Raw genomic sequence first — 21,929 nt, forward strand, 5'->3', positions numbered from 1 at the left:
GTTATTTGAGACAAAGAGAAAGTGAGTACAAGTGGGGGAGGAGCAGAAGGAGAGAGAGAAAATCCCAAGCAGTCTTCACGCTGTCAGCACAGAGCCCGATGTAGGGCTTGAACTCACCAAGCTGAAGGACACTTCACTGACTGAGCCACCCAGGCATCCCCTATTTTGCATTTTTATCTATGGTTTAGCAGTGCAATACCAGATGTGCTTGAGTTTCTGGGAAAATAGAGGAGTTGGTGTGATTCTTTCAATCATACTAGATTTAGAGTAATACCACCAGGGTTAAAAGAGACATTAATAGGCAGGAATTAGAGCCAAATAGAATGAAATTAAACATAATAAACTGAAAGGTCCCATGCTTAGGGACCGTGCTTGTCAAAGACAGAATCTGAGATCTAAGACTTAACAGACATACATACTGAAAAATATTTAGCCATTGTGGCCAAAAGTGAGTGGAGATAAGGCTGTCAAAAAGGGTGTTGCAATCCTAAACTGTACTGTAAGATAATTATCTCATTCTAATCTGAGGCAATCTGTCCAGAAACCATCACATTTAGGTGTAGAAACTTCTGATGCTGAACAGGCACACTTTACTAAAAACCAAGTAAGACTGTGAATGTCTTGTGACCCAAATCAAATGATGAATGGTTCAAAGAATAAAGTACGTTCAGTCTGAAGATTAAGAAATAGCATGATAAAGTCTTCAATTATTTGGAGGATGGTCATGTGAAAGAGGGATTAGACTCATTCTATGTAGCTAAAAGAGGTAAAACATATACCAACAAGTGTAAGCTACAAAGAGGCATTTTTGACTCAAGATAGGAAAAAAATGTCTAACACAAAACCCAGAGGGAAGTAACAGCCTTGGTAGGCAGTGAACTGCCAGTCTCCAGAGGGTGTCCCAGCAGTGCTGCAGGACCACTTACCTGGCAAGCATAGTAAGGCTCAAACTCAGACACTGCCTAAAATGTCAGAAGAGCTGCGTAGGAGTATCTACTAAATTCCAGAACTTTACATACTTTATAATCCTTGAAATAACCCTAAAAGTCAGGCATTGGCATACTATACTTAATTGACAGATGTTCAGAGGTTAAATGACCTGCCTAATAACATTCAATAAATAGTGAAGCCTAAATTCAAATCGAGATTTAAATTTCTACCATGCCATAGTGCTTTATAATTCTCTATGGATTCTGTTCTTAAAAAGTCAAATACTCGACAAGGAGCTTAACAGAAGATACAGAAAGATCATTGGTCTATAATCAGAAAACCTCCATTTGTGTCTTACCTAACTAATTATTTGCACTTTGTGACCTGAGGCAAGTTACGGAACCTTTCTGGACCCTCAGTTTCTTCAAACTTTTAAGAAATAATACCTATTGCACAGGTTTTCAATGAACACAAAACAGATAATCTAAGTAAAACTATGTTGTAAATTATAAATGCTTTTTTAAAGGAGATTATTAATGTTATTAGGTAAGATCAATGCTCTCACCTTCACAGAACAATCTAAAAGATATTTTAATTTGAAACATTTTCAGGGGAAAAAAAAAAAAACAAAAACAAAAACCTCACGTAAGCCACTTGGCTCAACAGCTTTAAAAACAGTACCCAATGTCAGTTTTACCATTTCAATAAGAGCATGGGGCAGCAACTTGAAAGGGGAGTGAGTGTTTCTTAAATCATTCCCCTATATGTTGCCAATGATGGCACTCTGAAGCCATCGTCAATGGCCCCATGTTTCCCCTGAGTTAAGACAAAATGCACTGCTTATAGCATTCGATTATACCCTAGGCTAGCTGCCTCCAAAATATTTGCTGATACTCCTGAATGGGTGACAATTTAGTCTAACGGCATTTTATTATTCACCTAGATGAAAATTTAAATGTTATGTTAAATGCCTGCTGCTCACACAAAGCACACATTGGTAACCAGGATTCTCAGGGTCGGAAAAGGACATTGAAGGTCTTCTGATCCAATGTCCATCTGCTACTTGTTATGTTAATACATAAACACCCAAAAGCCATCTGTCATGCATAGAGTGTATGTGACATCCTCATGTAGCGTTTTAAAGCTTCACAGAGCAAATGGATGTCTCCCCAAAGGCTTCATGATTGACCATTTCCAAACAATCCATGTGAAATGTACCAGGGTCTAGCAGCTATGGTAAGGGACCAGGGGAATATTTTTCTCTCTCCATGAAGTCTGATACAATCAATCATAGATCACTTCTGACCCGTAACCTTAGCATTCCCAAGATTCAAGCAAACAGGGATCTGTATTCTTTGACATTTTTACTTTTTCAGGACCTTTGAAAGCACCAATAAAGTCCACAGGCAGGTCCCAAACCTAAGGAGACATGACAACCTAGTAAGTTTTTGAAAGATACAGATTCCTAGGATCCTCATAAAACCAGACTTATAGGTACCAGCCTGGCCTCACTGTAGAAAAGAATCTCTGATAGAAGCCTTATTTGATATTGTGTTCCCTCAAGTAACAAAGTCAGGGAACTCCTCCGTGGGTCTGTTTCTAGAGATTTTTCTAATTAAACACAAACAAGAAAGCAGTACAAAGAACACTCCTCCAACATCCCATCTCTTTGGAGTACGTACAAATAAACAAAAGTTTCCCTGATCATGCTCCATTAATAGCTATGTAGATGATAGATGGGTGGAAAACATACAGGCAGACACTTAAATTTTGACAAGATTTTATCCCTGACCTCCTGGAGCCTGCATCATAGCGTAGATGAACAATAAACAACAAGCAACATGATAATTTCAAATAGCGGCAAAGGCTATAACTAAATTAGGTTGAGCTGGATATCCCCATTTACCCCCTCCAGATACAGTCTTTGCCCTTCTTTGTGCCAAAGCAGACGTACAGGTTTCCCCCCCTGGATTCCAGCTGGCTTCAGCCAAGGGAAAATGCCATCAGGAGGACAGGGAGAACTCACATTGAGGTATTAACATGTAGAGCACTTAGTGCTATGTGCCAAGCACCATGCTAACTGAATAATGGTAGCTACTCCTATTAAGACCAAAACTAATGAAGAAGGCCCTTGAATCAGTGGTACTTTCATGTTTTGTTTTGTTTTTCTCTCAGTGGCTGTCTATAGCCTTCCCAATATAAATGTGTCAATACAAACTTGATTGTTTTTTAATAATGTTTACAGAGAGGACAACTCATGGGTCTTGACTTCTGCTTTGCAGCAAGTTCTCTGAATTATTCATTTAGTTTGGGCCCCTTTCTTTTAAAAAGTAATTGTCACCTTCTTGAGAGAAATTTTTATTTTTTCATGCTATCAGTCCTGTCAGACTTTAGAAGTTCACAGTCACCGAAGAGCAAAGCCATTTAGATAAAATTTCCTGTTCTGAAGGAAGACTTTTGTTATTAAATGTGAGGCATTCAATAGTAACTGCCAGCTGTTTAATCAAAAAGTTATTGTTCATTGTGGAGGAAAAACTGGTGTCTGGAAAACAATGAGGCTACAGCTCCAAGCTCAGGAAGTGTCTGATGGAGTTTCAAACCCCCTTCAAACTCCGTCTAATCATTTAAACTGCAAGGCCCTGTTTCTGATAAGGCGTTTCATGGGAGATGAACAAAATCATGGAAACGACTGAGATCTCCCACTCACCTCCTTAATTACCCCCCTTTCCTGGTGGCCCCTTCCTGTTCACATTACATGGTATAAATTCAAGCCAGTTTTCAGAGAGGTCTCAAATAAGGGTATTAGTAAGGACATGCAGGGGACTTCTTTAATTCTGAAATTAAAATCTATGGTAAAATTTAAGAGGGTGAGAAAATTATGAGGGGAAAATTTGGCATACGAACAAGAAAAGAATGTTTTCAGTAAGACTAATGGGAAAAGAACAGGTCCAAGAATAAGAAGGACTGTATTGTAAATTCTAAGTTTAATCCATACACTTGGGATGTGGCCTGATGGGGGCGGGGGTGGGAATCACTTCATCTTCCTGATTTCCTCACCTTTTACATAAAGAAAATGATACCTGTTCCACTTATTTCTTTTAGGCTCAATGACACACTATACAGTAATTGCTTTGAAAACTATTGCCCACTACTGCTATGAAACGGTTAATAATAATTCATATACAATTTATCCATTTGAAGTGTACTTCAATGTGTTTTGGGGGGTATATTACATTATTAACCTTACATTGTCATTAAATAGTTAACATAAAATTTGCCATTTTAACCATTTAAGTAATTCAGCGGCATTAATTACATTCACAATGTTGTACCTCCACCATTTCCAAAACTTTTCCATCACACCAAACAGAAACCCTGTTCTCCTACCCTTCAACCCAATAACCTCTAATCAGCTTTGTCTTTATGAATTCAATTACTATAGACATTTCATACAAGTAGAATCGCAGAGTATTTGTCCATTTGTGTCTGGCTTATTTTACTGAGCATAATGCGTGGGCCAGCACTGCAATCCTTTTTATAAAAAGCTGAAAATACATTCCATTGCATGTATATTCCACACTGTTTACCCATTCATATGTTAACAGACATTTGAGTTGTTTCTGCCTTTTCACTATTGTAAAAAATGCCACAATGAACATTGGTATGCAATTACCTGTCCAAGTCTCTGCTTTCAATTCCTTCCATGTATACCTATGAATGGAATTGTTGGGTCACTTCGATTTTTTGAGCAAAGACTAAATTCTTCCACAGCAGCTGCACCATTTTACATTCCCACCAGCATTGTATAAGGGTTCTAATCTCTCCACATTCTAACAGTTATTTTCCTTTTAAATTATAGCCATCCTAAGGGTATAAAGTGGTATCTCAGGATTCTGATTTACCCTTTTTTTTTTTTTTTTTAAGGATGTTGAGCATCTTTACATGTTCTAATTAGCCATTTGTGTATCTTCTTTGGAGAAATTTCTATTCAAATCCTTTGCCCATTTTTCAATTGGGTTGTTTGTTGAAGAGCTGTAAGGTTCTTTATTCTGGATATTTAACCCTTGCTAGATATAATATTTATAAATATTTTATCCCCTTCTGTCTTTGATGCACAAAAGTTTTTAATCTTAAGTCCAACTGATTTTTTTTTTTTTTTTTAATTGCCTGGGCTTTTAGGTGTCCTAGCCAAGAAATCATGGTCAAATTCAACAGCATCAAGATTTTCCCCTATTTTTTCTTCTAAGAGTTTTATGAATTTTAGCACTTACCTTTAGGTCTTTGATCCATTTTGAGTTAATTTTTATTTTTTACATTAATTCATTTATTTTGAGAGGGAGGTGGATCGGGAGGGGCAGAGAGAGTGAGAGCAAGAGAGAATCCCAAGCAGTCTCCACACTGACAATGCAGAGCTCAACACGGGGCTTGAGCCCATGGAACCATGCCATCATGACCTGACACAAAGTCAAGAGTCAGACCTGAGCCCAAGTCAAGGGTCGGACGCTGGGGGTATCTGGGTGGTTCAGTTGGTTAAACATCCGACTTCAGCTCAGGTCATGATCTCAAAGTTTGTGAGTTTGAGCCATGCATTGGGCTCTGTGCTGACAGCTCAGAGCCTGGAGCCTGCTTTGGATTTTCCATCTCCCTCCCTCTCTGCCCCTCTCCAACTTGCACACTGTCACTCTCTCTCTCTCAAAAAATAAACATACATTAAAAAAATATTTTTAAAAAGAAAAGAAAAGAGTCGGATGCTGAGCCACCCAGGTACCCGTGGGTTAATTTTTAGATGTGGTGAAAAGAGTCCAAATGCATTCTTTTGCAAGTGGATTTTCAGTTTTTATAGCACCATTTGTTGAAAAACTGTTCTTTCCTCATTGAATGGTATAGGCACCCTTTTTGAAAATAAATTGACCATATAGGGGAGGGTTTGTCCGGGTTCTCTATTCCATTACTCTATAGGTCTATCTTATGCCACTACCACACTCTTTTGATTACAGTTTCATAGGAAGTTTTGCAGTTGAGAACTTTAAGTCCTTCAAATCAGGTTTTTTCATGTTCATTTTGCCTTTCTTGTATTACAGTTACAAAGTTGAGTTGTGGACCAAGAGCTGGGACCCAACTCTTCTCATCTACTGGCTAGGATTCAGTGATTTACTTCATAACATTTCCCCACTCCTCCTTTTACTACTGCTACTATTACTACTGTTAATAAAAAATTAACACTGACTAAGTGCTTACTATGTGCCAAACACAGATCTATGTACTTCCCACATATTACTCTGATTAAACCCATGATGTGGGATTTTTTTTAACAAATAATAAATCTGTGGTTCAAATAAAATAGGCAAAGGAAAATAACTGCAAACAGAGGATCTAGATATGAACACAGTCAGGCTCTAATTATAGCCTCACTCAAACCACTGTTGATTCTACCTTCCTCATTTCCCCATAAGTCAATTTTGCCATATTCAAATCCTCTAACAATTAACCTGTGTTTTTGCTTCTGTTAGGGCCCTGAGCATTTGAGGTCTTGGAATTGTGGGTTCATGCCAATCTCTTCAATGCTGTCAAAAGAATACTAGCCGTCAGATCCTTTAAGGCCTCGAATTCTCTTGCCTGTCCAACACAGCCACTTATGCAAAGGATTCCTTCCCACATTTGTTCACTCACTTAATTCAACAAATGCAAAAACATCTGGCCAGGTGCTGGGGACACAGTATTATAAGAAGACAAGTGGAAGTTGCTAACGCTATTCACTGGAGATGAGGCTATGGGTCAGAAAGAATGAGACATCATAAAATTGTAAATAGGTAAATGATTGTGATTTCACACAGTGGAAGTCCTTTAGAGACAATAAAAGAGGAGGAGATGATTGACTTCGTAAAGACTGATCATGATCAGCTAGAGTCAGAGCTACATCCCTCTCCAAGTTCAGGCACAAGACCTTCCAAAGCAATTTCCAATATAAATGCCACTGCCATTTCTGTTTAGCCACTAGTGTCAGATTATCACAGACACAATAACTGGATTTACTCCTGCCATTGCTGCACTCTCAATAGCAAAAAACAAGACCCAAAGGAACGGCCTTTTCATCTATGTCTCTTAGCACCATTTTGACAATTTCCTCTTTTTTCACCACATAATTATATTTACCAAAGGCCTTATCTGAAAGTCCATCTTACAGAGGCTAGTGTCATCACAAAATAATTTGTAATTGGAAGGGATCTCATCTGTATTCTGGAAGAATTGGGCTTATAGACTAAGATGAATGGAAGAGGAGGTCCCACAGGCTCAGCTTTGAAGGATAATCTGTTGGGTCCAGTCTCCCTGTCAAATATGCCTCTCATTAACTGTGCTGGAGAATCAAGGAAGGAGGCAGAGCCCTCTCTGGAGACCTACCTGCTCCATCCTCAAAGCTTTCTGCTTTCCCCAAGCTCCTGGCAAATCACAGTGCAAACACCTCACTGTGCACATTTTACACAGTTTCTTCCTGCTGGGTTAGAAGAATAATTGCCACCTCACTTTTACTGATGAGCAACCCCGGACTCAAAGAGGTTAAGAAACTTGCCCAAAGACACACAGCTATGAAGTGGTAAAGGCAGAGAGTGATCCGGGGTCTCTAACTTTGAACCTATAACAATCAGGATCTTGATGGAAAATATAGAGGTAATTTGGTAATCTGAAGGGAGTATAATAAATTGATTACTTATAGAAGTATGAGTGGAGAGTGGATAAACTACAAGGGATGGTATACAACCACAGAGTTTATAAAAAGGGGGCTAGGGAATCTCTCTTCTGGGCATGAAAAGGCCCACAAAGGGCTATCTGATAGGGCCTGTGGCTTTCAGTCAAGAGTCTCAGTCAGCCCAAGATGACCCCACAGAAAAAGAGGTAGGGAAACTGAGATCTTATCCTCTCTTCCCTCTCTCTCACCTCCTTCCTGTTTTTCCTGCTGATGAAACTCAAACAATCTAAATGAAGAAGAAACCTGCTGATGCGAGCCACACAGGTCAGCCTGACAAGACATAGCGAGTGAAAAAGAGAGGGGAGACAAAGTTTCTGGAAAAGCGAACGAAAGATACTTAGCCCAGACTCCAAAGCTTTTTCCACCATCCCACTGTCTCCCCCTTGAGGGAAGACTGGAGCCAATACCTAAACACACTCCCTTCTGAAGGTGACATTTTAGTTAATCCTCATGATTGCTCACCTTTCAAATAGGAGATCACCTTTTTTCATTTGCCACTTGGCAAAGATGAGCTTTAGGGCAAAGCTCAGTCACATAACTTCTATGTTGAACAGTTTCATGGATTCTGTAAAGGCTGTATTCTATTCTCCACTGAAATCCAGAATCCAGATTTCAGAGTTACTCCAAGTGAAACCCTCGACCCAACTGTAAATGTCGATTCCATTGCTGCCTGGCTCACACTCCAGCAAGGTAAGCAGCACCTCCCACCAAGCTGGGGATCCCATCTACAGCTTAAGTATAGTGAGGAAACAAGATCCAAGTACAGCAAGGAGTCAGCATCAGGGAATCTGTGAAAACCAAGGTCTGAATCTCCCCCGAGGGCAGGAAAGGGCTGTGCTGCCAGGGGGGTTGCCAGGGGTTAGGGCTGGCAGGGGTGCCCTGAAGATCTGAGGTCAGTAAACAGAAGGAAATCTAACGATTTGCAAAACTGATTGTGTAAAGTTGCAGACATCAAAAGCCAGAGACCAGTGGACCAAGAAGGTAAGAGCTAGGAGCATGAGGTAGTGAAGAAGGGGAAGGCAGGCCTGGGAAGAAGCTGCAATCAGGCACTGGCTTCCATGGGTCTGCCATTGCACTTCACGTGGAAGGGGAAGCAGCCACAGACAGAAGCCACATTTCCCATAGTAAAGGCCTAACAGGAGGTTTCTTGGCCACCAGGGTTGATGAACTCAAGCAGGAGCCATGCTGGCCACTCAGACCCACTCATATCCTTTCCTGTTTGAACACAGCCTTAAAGATGCCCTGATGGCAGGAACAGCCATGTATAGAAATGACTCCTGGTATCACCTCCTTGTATTTGTCCCCCTCTTCACTTCCCCTCTGCTCAGATGTGTAAGAACCATCATTATCAAAATCAGCATCAGCAAGCATCATGGAGGTGTGCCTCAAACTCTTACCAGGAATTGCACTAAACCACTGATAAGCTATGGCCCCACTGCTGACAGCCTACCCAAGAGCCATTTCCCCCTCTTTCTCACAGTACCTCAGTTTTGTTGGAGCAATGTGCCAGCACCATGGAAGAATGGTCAGTCTAGGACAATCATAGTGACCCTTTTCCCCTTTGCCCATGGAAAGCATCCAGAGATGATGCTGAGGATAACACAGTAGAAGGATATAAAGGATCTGTCAGTCCCAGATGACCTGAACAGAAACTCATCTCAGGCACTGCCTCATCTCAACTTCAAGTGATCATTATCCTTACAGTTTAAACCACTTTTATTTGCAGCCTACGGTGTCCTAATACATGTGCGTGGTCATATTTAATTCTAGCTATCCATTAAGGAAGGCATTACATTTGCCTTAGGATCAAGGTTTAGGAAAGTTAAGTAACTTTGCCAAGAATCACGTATCAGAGCCAAAGTTGAAATCCAAGGTTGGCCAACTCCAAAAGCTTGTGCTGTTAACCACTAAACTATACTTTCTCTCATTGCGTTCACCCAATGCCTGACCCAGGATAGCACCAGTTCTGCATCGGCCACACAAGATTTAGCACTCTGCACATGCTCAGAACATCTGACCCTCATTACATACCCACTTCAATGTTGCAACCCTTATCTCAACATAAGCTAATTGCCATGGTCTCTAGCTACACAGCTGAGACAGGACATGCTGATCAAGGGCAAGGGTTCTTGGCTCCCTGCCCCATTGCTATAGCCACTGCTGGGTACAGCCCAAAGCAGGAGGCTACAGACCTACAGGTGAATACTGCTACATACTTTGCCAAAGCTCAGAACTGCCAAGGCACAAGAAACAAAGCAGCCCTAATTCCTCCTGAATACGTTCCTCTCCACACCTGTGATGCAGCAAGGGTTTACTCTGTTCAGTGATAACACAAAGTGAAGAACGATGCATACAGTGCTATCTCATCATGGAGGAAAAAAATGCTTGTATATGCAAAGAAAAAAATCTAGAGAATGCAAATATAACAGTTAATGATCACCACTATGCAACAGAATTAAGGACAGGGTGGTAAGTATTGTAGGGTTGTAAGTAGCTTGCGCCTTTCTGTTTTTATTATTCACTACTATAACAGATCATGTAGCTTATACAGGAAATGCATTGATAAATTTATCAGATATTCCATCGTATAAAGCTAAAAAATGCCTATTCTGTAAATTTTCACACCAACCTTCATATGGTTGCCTAGAATTTCTGTCCACATAGCTTCTTACACGTTTTATTTTGTGAATCTGGCAAGCACCTTTTATAATTTAAAAAATTGAAGAAAAAAAATCTGTTGAGCTTCACAATAAGTCTATACCAAAATAGCATAAAATACTCATTAAAAAGAAAAAGAGAAATACTCACGAAACCCTGCCCAAAGGGCTTAATTTAACAGGTTTGATAGGAGGCCCTTATCGCAAGCTTTAAATGCAGTTTCAAGAAGGAGTTCCACAGAATTTTATAATGGTGATACAGCAACCTTACAGGACACACACATGTACCACCCAACTGTGTTTGCTCTCCAGCAGAAGGGGCACATTGGCCCTTAATCCTACCTGTGATGGGTTTATGTTCATACCCTATCTGTAAATCACCTACACTCATTCATGCCTGCCAGAGCTCCTGCAGACACGGGACACATGTAAATTCAACTTGAGAGTGAGACATGGTTCAACCTTGTGCTGTGAATCAGACCAGGAAATCACCAAAAGCCTTTTTATAGATTAACTGCCTTCCTCTAGAAAAGAATAATCCTCCCAAGTTCAAAGCAGAAATTCGAGGATTACTTCCTCTTCACCATTCCCTGTGCCTAATATTTACAAAACACATTGAAATTTACAACACACATTCCCATGAAGGTTCTCACTGGATCCTCCCTATTACCCTGTATAAGCAGACTGGGTAGAAACAATGCCCATACGGCACAGAGACTGAGGTGAAAGAACAAGGAGACTTAACTAATGGAACCATTTAGAAGGCTAAGATCACAGGTCAGAAGCCACAAATGCAGACCCCTAAACCAGAACTCTTCCATTGATTCATTATTCAGGTATCACAAGTATTTGTTGACTGCTTATTACATGACAGCTGTATAATATGTACTGGTGATACAGTGGGGAGTTCTCAGGGTGCTTACAGCCTGTGGGAAAAGCAGACATCAATCAAATGACCAAAAACTACTCTGCAGGAAAATGAGCACTATTTTATGGCCCGAGTATAAAACACAAGAGACTACTTTTGTCCTAAAGATTAAGGGTAAGTAGGATTTAGCTTCATATTCTAGAAATGCCATGTACAGGATCCTGTGGCATAAATGAATATGGTTCCCTTAAGGAACTGAAAGAAACTGAGGTCTGAGAAGTGGGAAAAGCAGTGCAAGAGGAAACTAAGGAGGGAAACTTGGGCCAAACCAAGTAAAATTTCTGAAAGCTATATTAAGGATTGTGACTTTTATCTTAAAAGTTACAGGAGGTCATTACATGCACTTACCTACATGTTAGGGACAATGGTAATCAGGTTTGCAAAGCGAAGTCCTTACGTATCACCCTAATGTCTACGAAAAATTGCTATCTGTGAAAATTACTCTGATTTCAATGTGCTCACCTACATCCTGTGCCTCACTCTTATTAGCTCCTGCAGGCTCCAGTATGTATCTAATTTGATACTAATAAAAGTAGCAATAATGACATAAGTCCTCTTAAATGGGGGTCCCCCACCTAACTCTCTATTTCATTTCCAGTGGTTTTTAATGAGACCTTGTGATTGCAAAGTCACCTTAAGGAACACAGAGTATATTACCTTGAAATTGTGAATATCAGAATTTATATTGAAACAGTACAAAACCACCCATGTAACACTGGGAACTCCTGTAATTCATCTCTCGCACATTTGAAGAAATGGCCAAATGGCTCATTTGCAGTCAGTCATGATTTAAGATTAGGTCCTTGGCCATTAGCACAGAGGCCCATGCAACTCATACAAATCATAAGAGGATGATGGGCCATTCGAAGGGCTGACCCAATATCATCTCTGTGGTATTGAAACCACAAACCTATGAACATTCAGATTCCAAGAAGGAAGGAGAGTCTTTAAATCTAAAAACAGAACCACAGAAGCCTTCAAGAGTCTGAAGACCAAGAGTGGTTAGAATGTACAAGACAGATTTTGGTCCAACAGGGAAGTGGCCCTGGGAGGTGACCACTACCCCGGTCTTAGTAGGTAGCACATAAAACTTGGCCTTTGTTTTCTACAGTTTATAAATGGGATACATTGTACTTTTTCTGTGAGAAGTTAAAAGTTTTCTCTTGTCACAAGGGGTGTTTGAAAAAAGAAAGAAAGGGGCGCCTGGGTTGCTCAGTCGGTTAAGCGTCCAACTTCGGCTCAGGTCATGATCTCATGGTTTGTGGGTTCAAGCCCCGCATCAGGGTCTGTGCTGACAGCTCAAAGCCTGGAGCCTGTTTCAGATTCTGTGTCTCCCTCTCTCTCTGCCCCTCCCCCACTCGCACTCGGTCTCCCTCTGCCTCAAAAATAAATAAACATTAAAAAAATTTAAAAAAAAAAAGAAAGAAAGAAAAAGGAGGGGAAAAATGGAATGTTTTCATTTGGAATAAGCTCCCTGAAGAAATAAGAAAGGACCTCTATACCCAGGCTCCAGTCTGCACAGACTTCCTATATACTCCTGGATTAGTCACTTCTATTCTCAGCACCTCAAAAGTCCCCAGCTATAAGAGGCAATGTCTGCTTCAGAGGGTTATATTGAAAAACAAACGAATACAGGAATCAGCTCTAAAGAAATATGAAACACTAACCTCAACTCGCTAATGATGAAGCAGTCTGAGCTTCCCGCGGCACGGCGCTGAACCTCTGAGGCTAAAATGTCAAAGAATTCAAGAAATATGAATTGTACATTCCCCAGCTTTTTCTTTTGCCTGTCCTTCAAAGATGGCATCAGACCTGGAGAGCAGGTATTAGCAAAAGTGCACTGAGTGAACGAGTGAGTCAAGTATTATGCTGAGAATGTACCAAGATGTCACAGCCTGGAGCTATCTACCTCTGGTGGAAATAAAATTCCATTCTGATTAATACGGGCATTCTGAGTATCCCAACAAAGCCAGCTTATAGCCCCAATCCCAAGCCTGTAAGTTCGAGTGTGTGAAGTTTGCTGTCAGGAAAGTTATATCCTCAGACTAATAGACTCTAACGAGTAGAGATGCAGCATGACATTGCTGAGGAAGAGTTACAGAAAGCATCACACAACAGGTCCTCTAAAGAGAAGGGGAATTATTTCCACTCTAATTGCCCAGCAAAACCTTCAGGTGAGGGTCCAGGCACATTAAGCAACTGGTTTAGTGAATCTGGAACTCCTGGTGGTAGAAACTCACAAGAAATTAAGAAGGATGAGCTAAGGGACAAAGTCAACTGAATTTGGGGTTAGAACAGGGAAAACAATGTGCAGAAACATTTTCCCTGTAAGCTGCGTCATCCTCACACGACACTCCCACTCCTGCCATACCCCCTATAAAAAAGCAACCAGGGTTGCCTGGATGGCTCAGTTGGTTGACTGTCCAACTTCGGCTCAGGTCACGATCTCACAGTTTGTGAGTTTGAGCCCCACGTCAGGCTGTGTGCTGACAGCTGGGAGCGTGGAGCCTGCTTTGGATTCGGTGTCTCCCTCTTTCTCTGCCCCTCGCCTGCTCATGCTGTCTCTCTCTCTCAAAAACAAATAAACATTAAATTTTTTTAAGCCACCAAATAGGTACTTGTATCTGTACAGTTGTACAGATACAACTATACATCTGTTTCCTTGTATCCAACCACCCTGGCTGCTGTTTAGCATTGAGTTTCCAAAAAGATAGAAGAATGTCCTTACAACAGTGTAGAAAAGCCATTCTTTTCAATGACCACATCAGTACCCCTGGTCTAACTAAAAAACTAACGCAATATTTTTAAGTAAAAAGTCCTCATGGCTCATGCATTTTTTATTCCCCAATGCTCTATTCCAACGAGTGAATCCTAACAGGAACAGAGACAATATATAAATGTATTCTTTAAAAAGACAAGGTTCCTTCCATCACATGTATTGTTCTAGTTTGACTTTTCTCTCCTTGCTTTCCTTTTTAAAAAATACGCATATCCACCAAAAAGACAATAAAATTATAACGATAAAGATGCAAGCATCGATATTTTTCCTACAAGAAAACATTTATTTCTCTTGTAGCCTATTTCCCCTTCCATTTATCTGGTATAGACCCCTGTCCATGCAATACAACGACAATTCAGGATGTGTCTGAAGGCATGTAGATGAAATCACTGAAGTTGGAAATGAAGTCCTATTTCCCTCTCTATTTTAATACATCTTAGGTCTATGTATGCAATAAAGTGCCTTCTTGTCAATCTACTTATGGCCTCATGTAGCCAACAAACCACCAAATAAGGGATAGGTTCTACTGTATTCCTTTTCAGTCTTCTCCATTTACAAATCTAAAAAACACCAGAGTACAAGTTCATTAAGTCCACTGGGGAATGAGAGAAGATGAAGGTTCTTGAGAAGACAAAATTAGAAATAGGTCTGCTACTGATTTCATTAGAAGACAAGGCAAAACTAAAGTTGGAACCTACCTAACAAGGTTGGAATGAGTAGGCCACAGGGTAACCAGCATGGGTAGAGGTGTGAGGGGCTCAGTCAGAACGAGCCATCCAATACCCTAGTGTCTCAACTGCCTAACAATTAAGCAGCTACTCTCCACTTTGCCAAAGAATCTACAGCACTGGCCACCTGGATCTTTGGATCCAGTCTCCCCCATTATTTCTCCGAGCTGGCAGCAAAGGCTTTTTTTCCCTTCAGTGTTCAGAAAAATGTTTTTCAACAGCATAACTATACATCATCTGCTGGCTACAGTGCACTGCTCTATCTTGTAGATCATCGATCTACCAAGGCCTTCATTGCCAGGTCACCCAGCACCTCCCAAAGGCTGTCGACTGTCACATGTTGGGTAGAACACTCAGAAAAATAAGGAGCAGAAGGAGAGAACAAAAGGCCAATATCCCTGAGCATCTAAAAATGCATATGCAGCATCTATTCCAGCAAGGAAAGAGACAAGTGAGAAAAAAAGATTGGGCATCTAGGGTAAGTAGTCTTTGTTCACCAGCAGCATGCTGCAATGTCAACCCACTTATCAATCCAGATCATTGCAAACCCCCTGCTTGTTTATACTATACTAAGGGCCTGTGATGACGGCAAAGCTGAGTTGCTCTCCAGGGTCCTGAAGATTGAAAAAAAAGAAACATACGCCCTAAATACTGTGATGAGGGAAGATCAGAAAGATACGCAGAAGGTCAGAGTTAGAAGGAAACCCAAAAATTATCTGTTCCCAAGCCCCTCACTGTATACCTAGAAGGGCGAGGCCCAGAGACTCTATACTACTTTCCGAGGTCATACCAAGTTAACAATCTCTTTCAGCTCAAGTTGGCAGTGCAGAACACTTTTGTGCTAAAAAGCCAGATTTTCCAAGTAGAAAAACTCATACTCTTTATTTTATTTAGGAAATTTTAACAAGTGAGTTTCCTCACTCAGTGAGACTTCACCTGGCTTTACATCCTCTCATAAAAACCATGATATTTTTGGCTCCTGAGAAGGGGAGGGGGAACTAAGTTTCTGTACCTCCTCACAAATAAAAAGGGGAAAAGGTCATGCCACATTCTCAAGGATCAACAAAAGACTTTATCACAATGGAATATCTTCTTTCCTATTCACCATAGTTACCTTTTTTAGTGTTTGTTTATTTTTGAGGGTTGGAGAGTGCAAGCGGGGGAGGGGCAGACAGACAGGGGTGCAGAGGATCTGAAGCAGGCTCTGTGCGAACAGCGGAAAGCCCGATGTGGGGCTCAAACTCATGAACCACGAGATCATGACTTGAGCCAAAGTCAGGTGCTTAACCAACTGAGCCAGCCGGGTGCCCCATAGTTACCTGTTTTTAAAGAGATTCTACAATTACATACCTGTTGAAGAGACTCTGTTGGTGTAAAAACCATTTTTGTGCTGCACTGGCAACCATGGAACCAAAACTGTTGGAGAATGTTGCCTAAGATTTGGCCATCAGAAGAACTTCAAGGACCTGATCGATATCAAATCCTACATTGCACCACAGATCAACATTACACACTAGGCCCTGATCTACGCGACATGAGCTACTGTTTTTATACAGGTGAAAATCTGACTTTACTGCACTCTTTTCCAATATATTTTAACATCTTTTCTATATGATGGCATATATTGATGTTTCATAATGCTATGTGTTTACAAAGCAGCTTGAAATTATCAAGATGTTGCATACACTCTCTTGCTACATTCCTACAATCTTATGTTAGAAGAGTCACTATGATTTCCCTTTTTACAGATGCAAGTGCAGTTCCTGGCAAATGAGTGAATGAACAAACTAAGACTCTTCAAGGAATGTAAGACACAAATGGCCTGATTTCACACTCCTGCATAATGCATGGAAATCCCATTTTATAAATGGCAAAACCAAGACAAAGATTCAGCATTCCTTTCAGTCCAGATTAAGCCAGAGAGCTCATATGCCTCATCACACAGACAAGAGCTCTCCCTTTCCTTTTCTTCCCTCCCCTCTCTCATACTTCCTTTTCTGGCCCTCCCTGCAAGCTTTCCCTCAACTTGACACACTCATGCATATACACTCCTCTCTCATCGACACTATGACTGGCTTTGTAATACTTACAAGATGACCCCTGTTCCAAGCCAAATTCTCATGTGACTGATACAGAATCAGATCACACAGTGGCAAAACTGTATAGCTGCAGAAACTGTAATTCATTTTCACCTGGGAAGGTAAGAGGAGTCTGAGAGGCCAGTCCACACCCCAGTTCTCCCTCCTGTGATCTACCAGACCTGAGTGTCTCCATCAGGAATCCAGCAATCCATCATGAACTGCCTTACAACGTCTCTTGTACTGGTGCCTGATATTGTTAAAATTTGCACACGGGAATATCCTCTCTCTCTAGCTTACTTGCCATCTCTTCCTGGACAGAAGGTCTGGAGCTGATGAGTTAGCTGGACCTGAGGCATATGCTGGTTTCTCAATTTTATTTTAATTTTGGTAAATTGTGCGCATGTGTTCCAGTTTGTGAAGTGAATAACGTATCAGTTGAAAAGCCAGGAGATTGAGTCTTGGCCAGGATCTCTTGGAAGCTATAGCCTTTGATGGTCATCTCTTAATTTCGCCCTCCTTACTATAGTGAAAATGTTTGTAAAATCAATGTAGTACATTATACGTGTGGCTTAACTACATTAAGGAATTTAGGTTTAATAAGATGTTTGTAAATTCTTTGGGAGCTCCCTGAAATGAAGATGCCATATAAACATACTTCATTATGAAAAACCTAGAGAAACAGATGCTCATATCCTGAAGTTATTCTGAAATATTAGACACAAATGTTGAATTACTGGCTTGTTCAGTGATTTATAGTAAGTTTTCAAATTCTGCATGCTCCAGATCAGTTGTATGCAAAAATTCAATGCGCTCTGCAATAAACAAATAGCAGGTGTTAAAAAACTTAAGTGTGTTTGTTGTCTAGACCATGATCATGATGTTCACTGTCAGAGTGACAACTGCACTGCACATGTGTGTGCACACTTGTACAAATCTGAAGCAATGAGGTGAGGGTTCAGAGCTGTGTTGCAGTATGACTGTGTAAGAGAAATTTTTCCAGCAGTGAGGCAACAGGAGGTTTGCTTAGAGTAGGGACACCTGCATATTGCACAAAGTGCTGGGTGAATGTACCATTAGAATGATAAACACATTTGAGTCTGTCCCTCAGCTGTTGAGAAGCTCGGCTCCGGTCACTTCAAGATGCTGGGAATGACTTTTTTCAGTTCTCTCCACTGCTCAACTGCTATTAGGAGTTGTCCAATCAGCCTGCTAATAGGGTTTCAGTCCAAGTCTATGCTTTCTCTGATATCTGGAGGCCAGGCCCAATCACTGTGGGGGGCCCTAGTGGTTTCAGAATTAAAAGTGAGTGAATAAGCCATGAACTTTCAACGGCTAGGACTCTTATTTCTTTGTATCCTCCACAGCCTGGCAGAGAGTGTGTCCAATACATTAATTTGATAGGTTGACTGAAAGTTAAAAGTTACCAAACAAAGGGGAGGAAAGTCTTCTGTGGTGAACAGAATGCTTATGCACTGAATCCCAGATGTCAGTGGATTCAGGGCTCAGAGTAATGGGAACAGGCCACAGGGTGAAAGGAGAATGGAATGAGACAATCTGAGGACGGTTAGCACAGGCCTCATTCTTGTCTTTGTTGGCAACTATTAATATAAAGGCAGCTGGAGAAAAACCCAAGGCAATGGAGATAATCAGGCTAGCCGCCCAACAGAATGGTTCCTTTTCTGTTTCTAGCTTGAGGTAACCTGCTACCCATACTTTGGGAGCTTCTAAAAGTAGGCCCAGCTCAACAGCTAAAGCAGGAAGAAAACTAAGTCTCCGAAGCAAGCAGGAAGTGTAAAACCACCAACTAAGATAGCAGTCACTTCTCTTGTGACAATTAATGTAATTAGGTCTGAAAAGGCTGTTTCTCAATTCTAAGCTAAAAAGGGTGCAAAATCTCACCACATACCACTTCTTCAGAGCAATAAAATTGCCAGGGAAATCTTCCTATTTCAAATGTCTTTATGGTCCAGAAAATTTTGGAGCATTTCTCCCCTCAGAAGACTCCCTAATGTGGTTGTGACTATGTCCTGGGAAGTACAGGTCATTAACACTTTACAGAGGTGGCGTGGAGGGACAGAAAGACTAAGGCTTGGGAGTTAGATCTTGGTTCAAAGTTTTAAATTATGTATCTCTGAGCCGTTCTAATTCCAAACTTGTGCAACAAGTCTAATAAATTGTCCCCACATTAATATCCTAAGAAATATTATGCCCAGCATGTTACCTGGTCTGTAGTATTCAATAAACACAGGTCCCTTCCCCCATGCCAATGCAATGGGTTCCATCAGGAAGATTCTGTATCCTACCAAACAACTCCAATATCAGCAACGTAAGATGTGTGGGAGGAAAATACCAAAAGAGAGCAAACTGATCACATTGAACCAGGCTCTGGACTTCCCTCAGCTTCCAAGTCCAGTGCCATGGTCCCCCACGTTGGGCTAAATGATCTAGCAGTTAGAACACTCCTGAATCAGACTTGATTCCAAATCCCAGTACAACCACTTACTAGAAGCAGGACTGCAGACATATAATGTAACCTCTGGTCTATCATTTGAAAACAAGAAAGAAACAGCATGAGTATGGGATGAATTAACCTACATAAAAGCTTAGCACTGTGCCTGGCACAAGTCAACACTCAATAAATGTTACCACATCACTGTTTGTCACTTAACCAGCAGAACTCTAGTGGGTAACAGGTTGAGAAAAAAGTGTAACTCTAAGGGGAAAAGCAACTCAAAATAATCTCAGGCAGTATGAAATGAATAGTTTCAGGAGTAAAAATCAGCCTTTGTAACATTCACTCTCTGTGAGAGTGGCCTATAGAAGTGGTAGACCAGTATCATGATAAATGGACCAGGACATTTGCCACTCTAGAATCAGCTAGTGCTAAGAAGAAACTTGTGAAGAAGGTAAGCCTACGTTATTCACTAGACAGTGCCCTCTTTCCTTAATCTTTTCTTCTTTCCTGAGGGCTCTGCTGCAGGTACTTGGTTTCCCAGGATCTCTCATGTATTCAATGCAGCCTAGCCTCTTCTCCAGTTTTCTCCCCTTCCACCTAAACCAGTGGTTGTGAAATACCACTCCATTTACCAAAGCTAGACCACCTGCATAAGAGCTACATGGAAAGCCTGTTAAAAATATAGCTTTTTAGACATTTCCACCCTCAGGGAATCTGATCCAACAGATCAAAGATGGGGCCTGGTAACTCCATCTTTTTTATAAGTTCCCCAAAAATTCTTACATGTCATCAGCTTTGGGAACTACACCAAAAATCAGTTTTTAACCTCTCCTGTGGCCCAGTTGTTCTGGGTCTTTCTTTCTCCCGATCTATCTAAAAACCTCATTTGTGTTTGGGCCCATGAATCATTAACAGGCAAACAACTTTACATTCTTCTTCCAAGATCTTACATAAAGGACATGTTAGGTCATGAACCAAAGTATGAAAATTTTCAAGAGAAGGAAAGGAATATTCAGCATCCCCCTCAGTCCATTCCTTATAAATGAGGATGACCCTATAGACTATTGGGGGCTCCAGCTCTCCCATCCTCTATCCACTTTGCTCTTAAAAGGGCCAAGGTAGCCAAGAAGGACATACAGTGGCTGAAAGTTTGGAGACAAAGAGGTACCAAAAACGTGCAGAATCCACAACAAACATCACCCTGAGCAAAGATGAAGCACCACTTCAGAGCACCTTATGTGGATTATCTCATTTAGCACTCCCATCTACGAATAGGTATTATCCTAGTTTAGAAATTTAAAAATGGAGATGAAAAGAAATTAACTTCCACAAATTCAGAGCAGGCAAGTGGCTAAGGATGTCAGAAAAGAGTATTTCATAGGAACCAGAGTATCTGTGAAGGTGTGAAACTTTAGATTAGCAGAGATCTATCCTTTCTTCTTTTTTCTCCTCCAGAGATAATATTAGAAAAACAGATAAAACTTTTGGAAGGAGGGATGAGCACTGGGTGTTGTATGGAAACCAATTTGACAATAAGTTATATTTAAAAAGAAAAAAACACTTTTGGAAGGCAGAAGCAAAAAATTGCATAGCAAGAAACCAGCAATGTGTCCCAACTGTTCAGGTGGGAATTACTAAACTAGAGCTTTATGGCCTCTTTCTGACCTGTGGCATAGGACATGCAGGGCCCTTCTGCTCTACCATTTGGGCAGCAATACAGGTGGGGGCTGGGGGGCAACAACAAGAATGCTACTACCTAACTTCTAGAAAATAAGTAGCCAATGAGCTTTTTTTTATTTTTATTTTTTTACATTTATTCATTTTTGAAAGAGAGACAGGGCATGAGCAGGAGAGGGGGAGAGTGAGAGGGAGATATAGAATCTGAAGCAGGCCCCCAGGCTCTAAGCAGTCAGCACAGAGCCTGACACAGGGCTTGAACCCACAAACCAAACCGTGAGATCATGACCTGAGCCGAAGTCAGATGCTTCACACTGACAGAGCCACCCAAGCATCCCACCAATGAGCTCTTAAAGGTGGAAATGGACATGATGATGGCTGAGGGCTGGCTTTACGCAGGCTGCCCAAGTTAGGAAAATAGGGTCACAAGGAACAAGTTGTTTCTATGAAAAATTTATCCAGGCACACTTATTATAATCTGGTTGAAACCACAATTCTTCTCAAGGCCACAAACATCTTCAACAAATCAAAATAGACCAAGACTAATTCAAGATGGCAGAACTTCCCTTAAGCCAGGCATTAATTTGTTCTCTGCCCTTCCAGGTCCTCTTCCAAAACAGACTGCAGAGCTATAAGTACATTCAAATACCTCCTCATTAGAATTGTAGTCTGGAGCTGATTAACCTTGGATTATTCTTCCTTCTGTTTGGTCCCAGAAGGTAGTTTGTTCCCCACATGCCTGTTCCTTATCCTGGGCCTAATGGAACAAGTTAACTTTTTGTATCATTAACAAGAATCAACAATTCATGGGCACTGCTCACAATGCAAAAATATTCTCTGTAAGATCACTATCCACAAGGATTTTCAGTGGATTCTAGAGAGGTCAAAACATTCCCCTTGACCACCATTCACCAGCTGTCCAGCCGCAAATGATCCGACAGACACCATC

General features: G+C 41.0%; 1 protein-coding gene across 2 annotated transcripts in view; it reads right to left on the reverse strand.

Moving 5' to 3' along the window:
- The window catches only part of NELL1 (neural EGFL like 1), an 874,069-nt gene that overhangs the window by 718,709 nt on the left and 133,431 nt on the right, over window positions 1–21,929 (reverse strand). The gene's annotated exons all lie outside the window — the stretch shown is intronic.

This window comes from Panthera pardus, unplaced genomic scaffold (assembly GCF_024362965.1).
Source record: "Panthera pardus isolate Hobbes unplaced genomic scaffold, ASM2436296v1 HiC_scaffold_12, whole genome shotgun sequence".
NCBI lineage: Eukaryota > Metazoa > Chordata > Mammalia > Carnivora > Felidae > Panthera > Panthera pardus.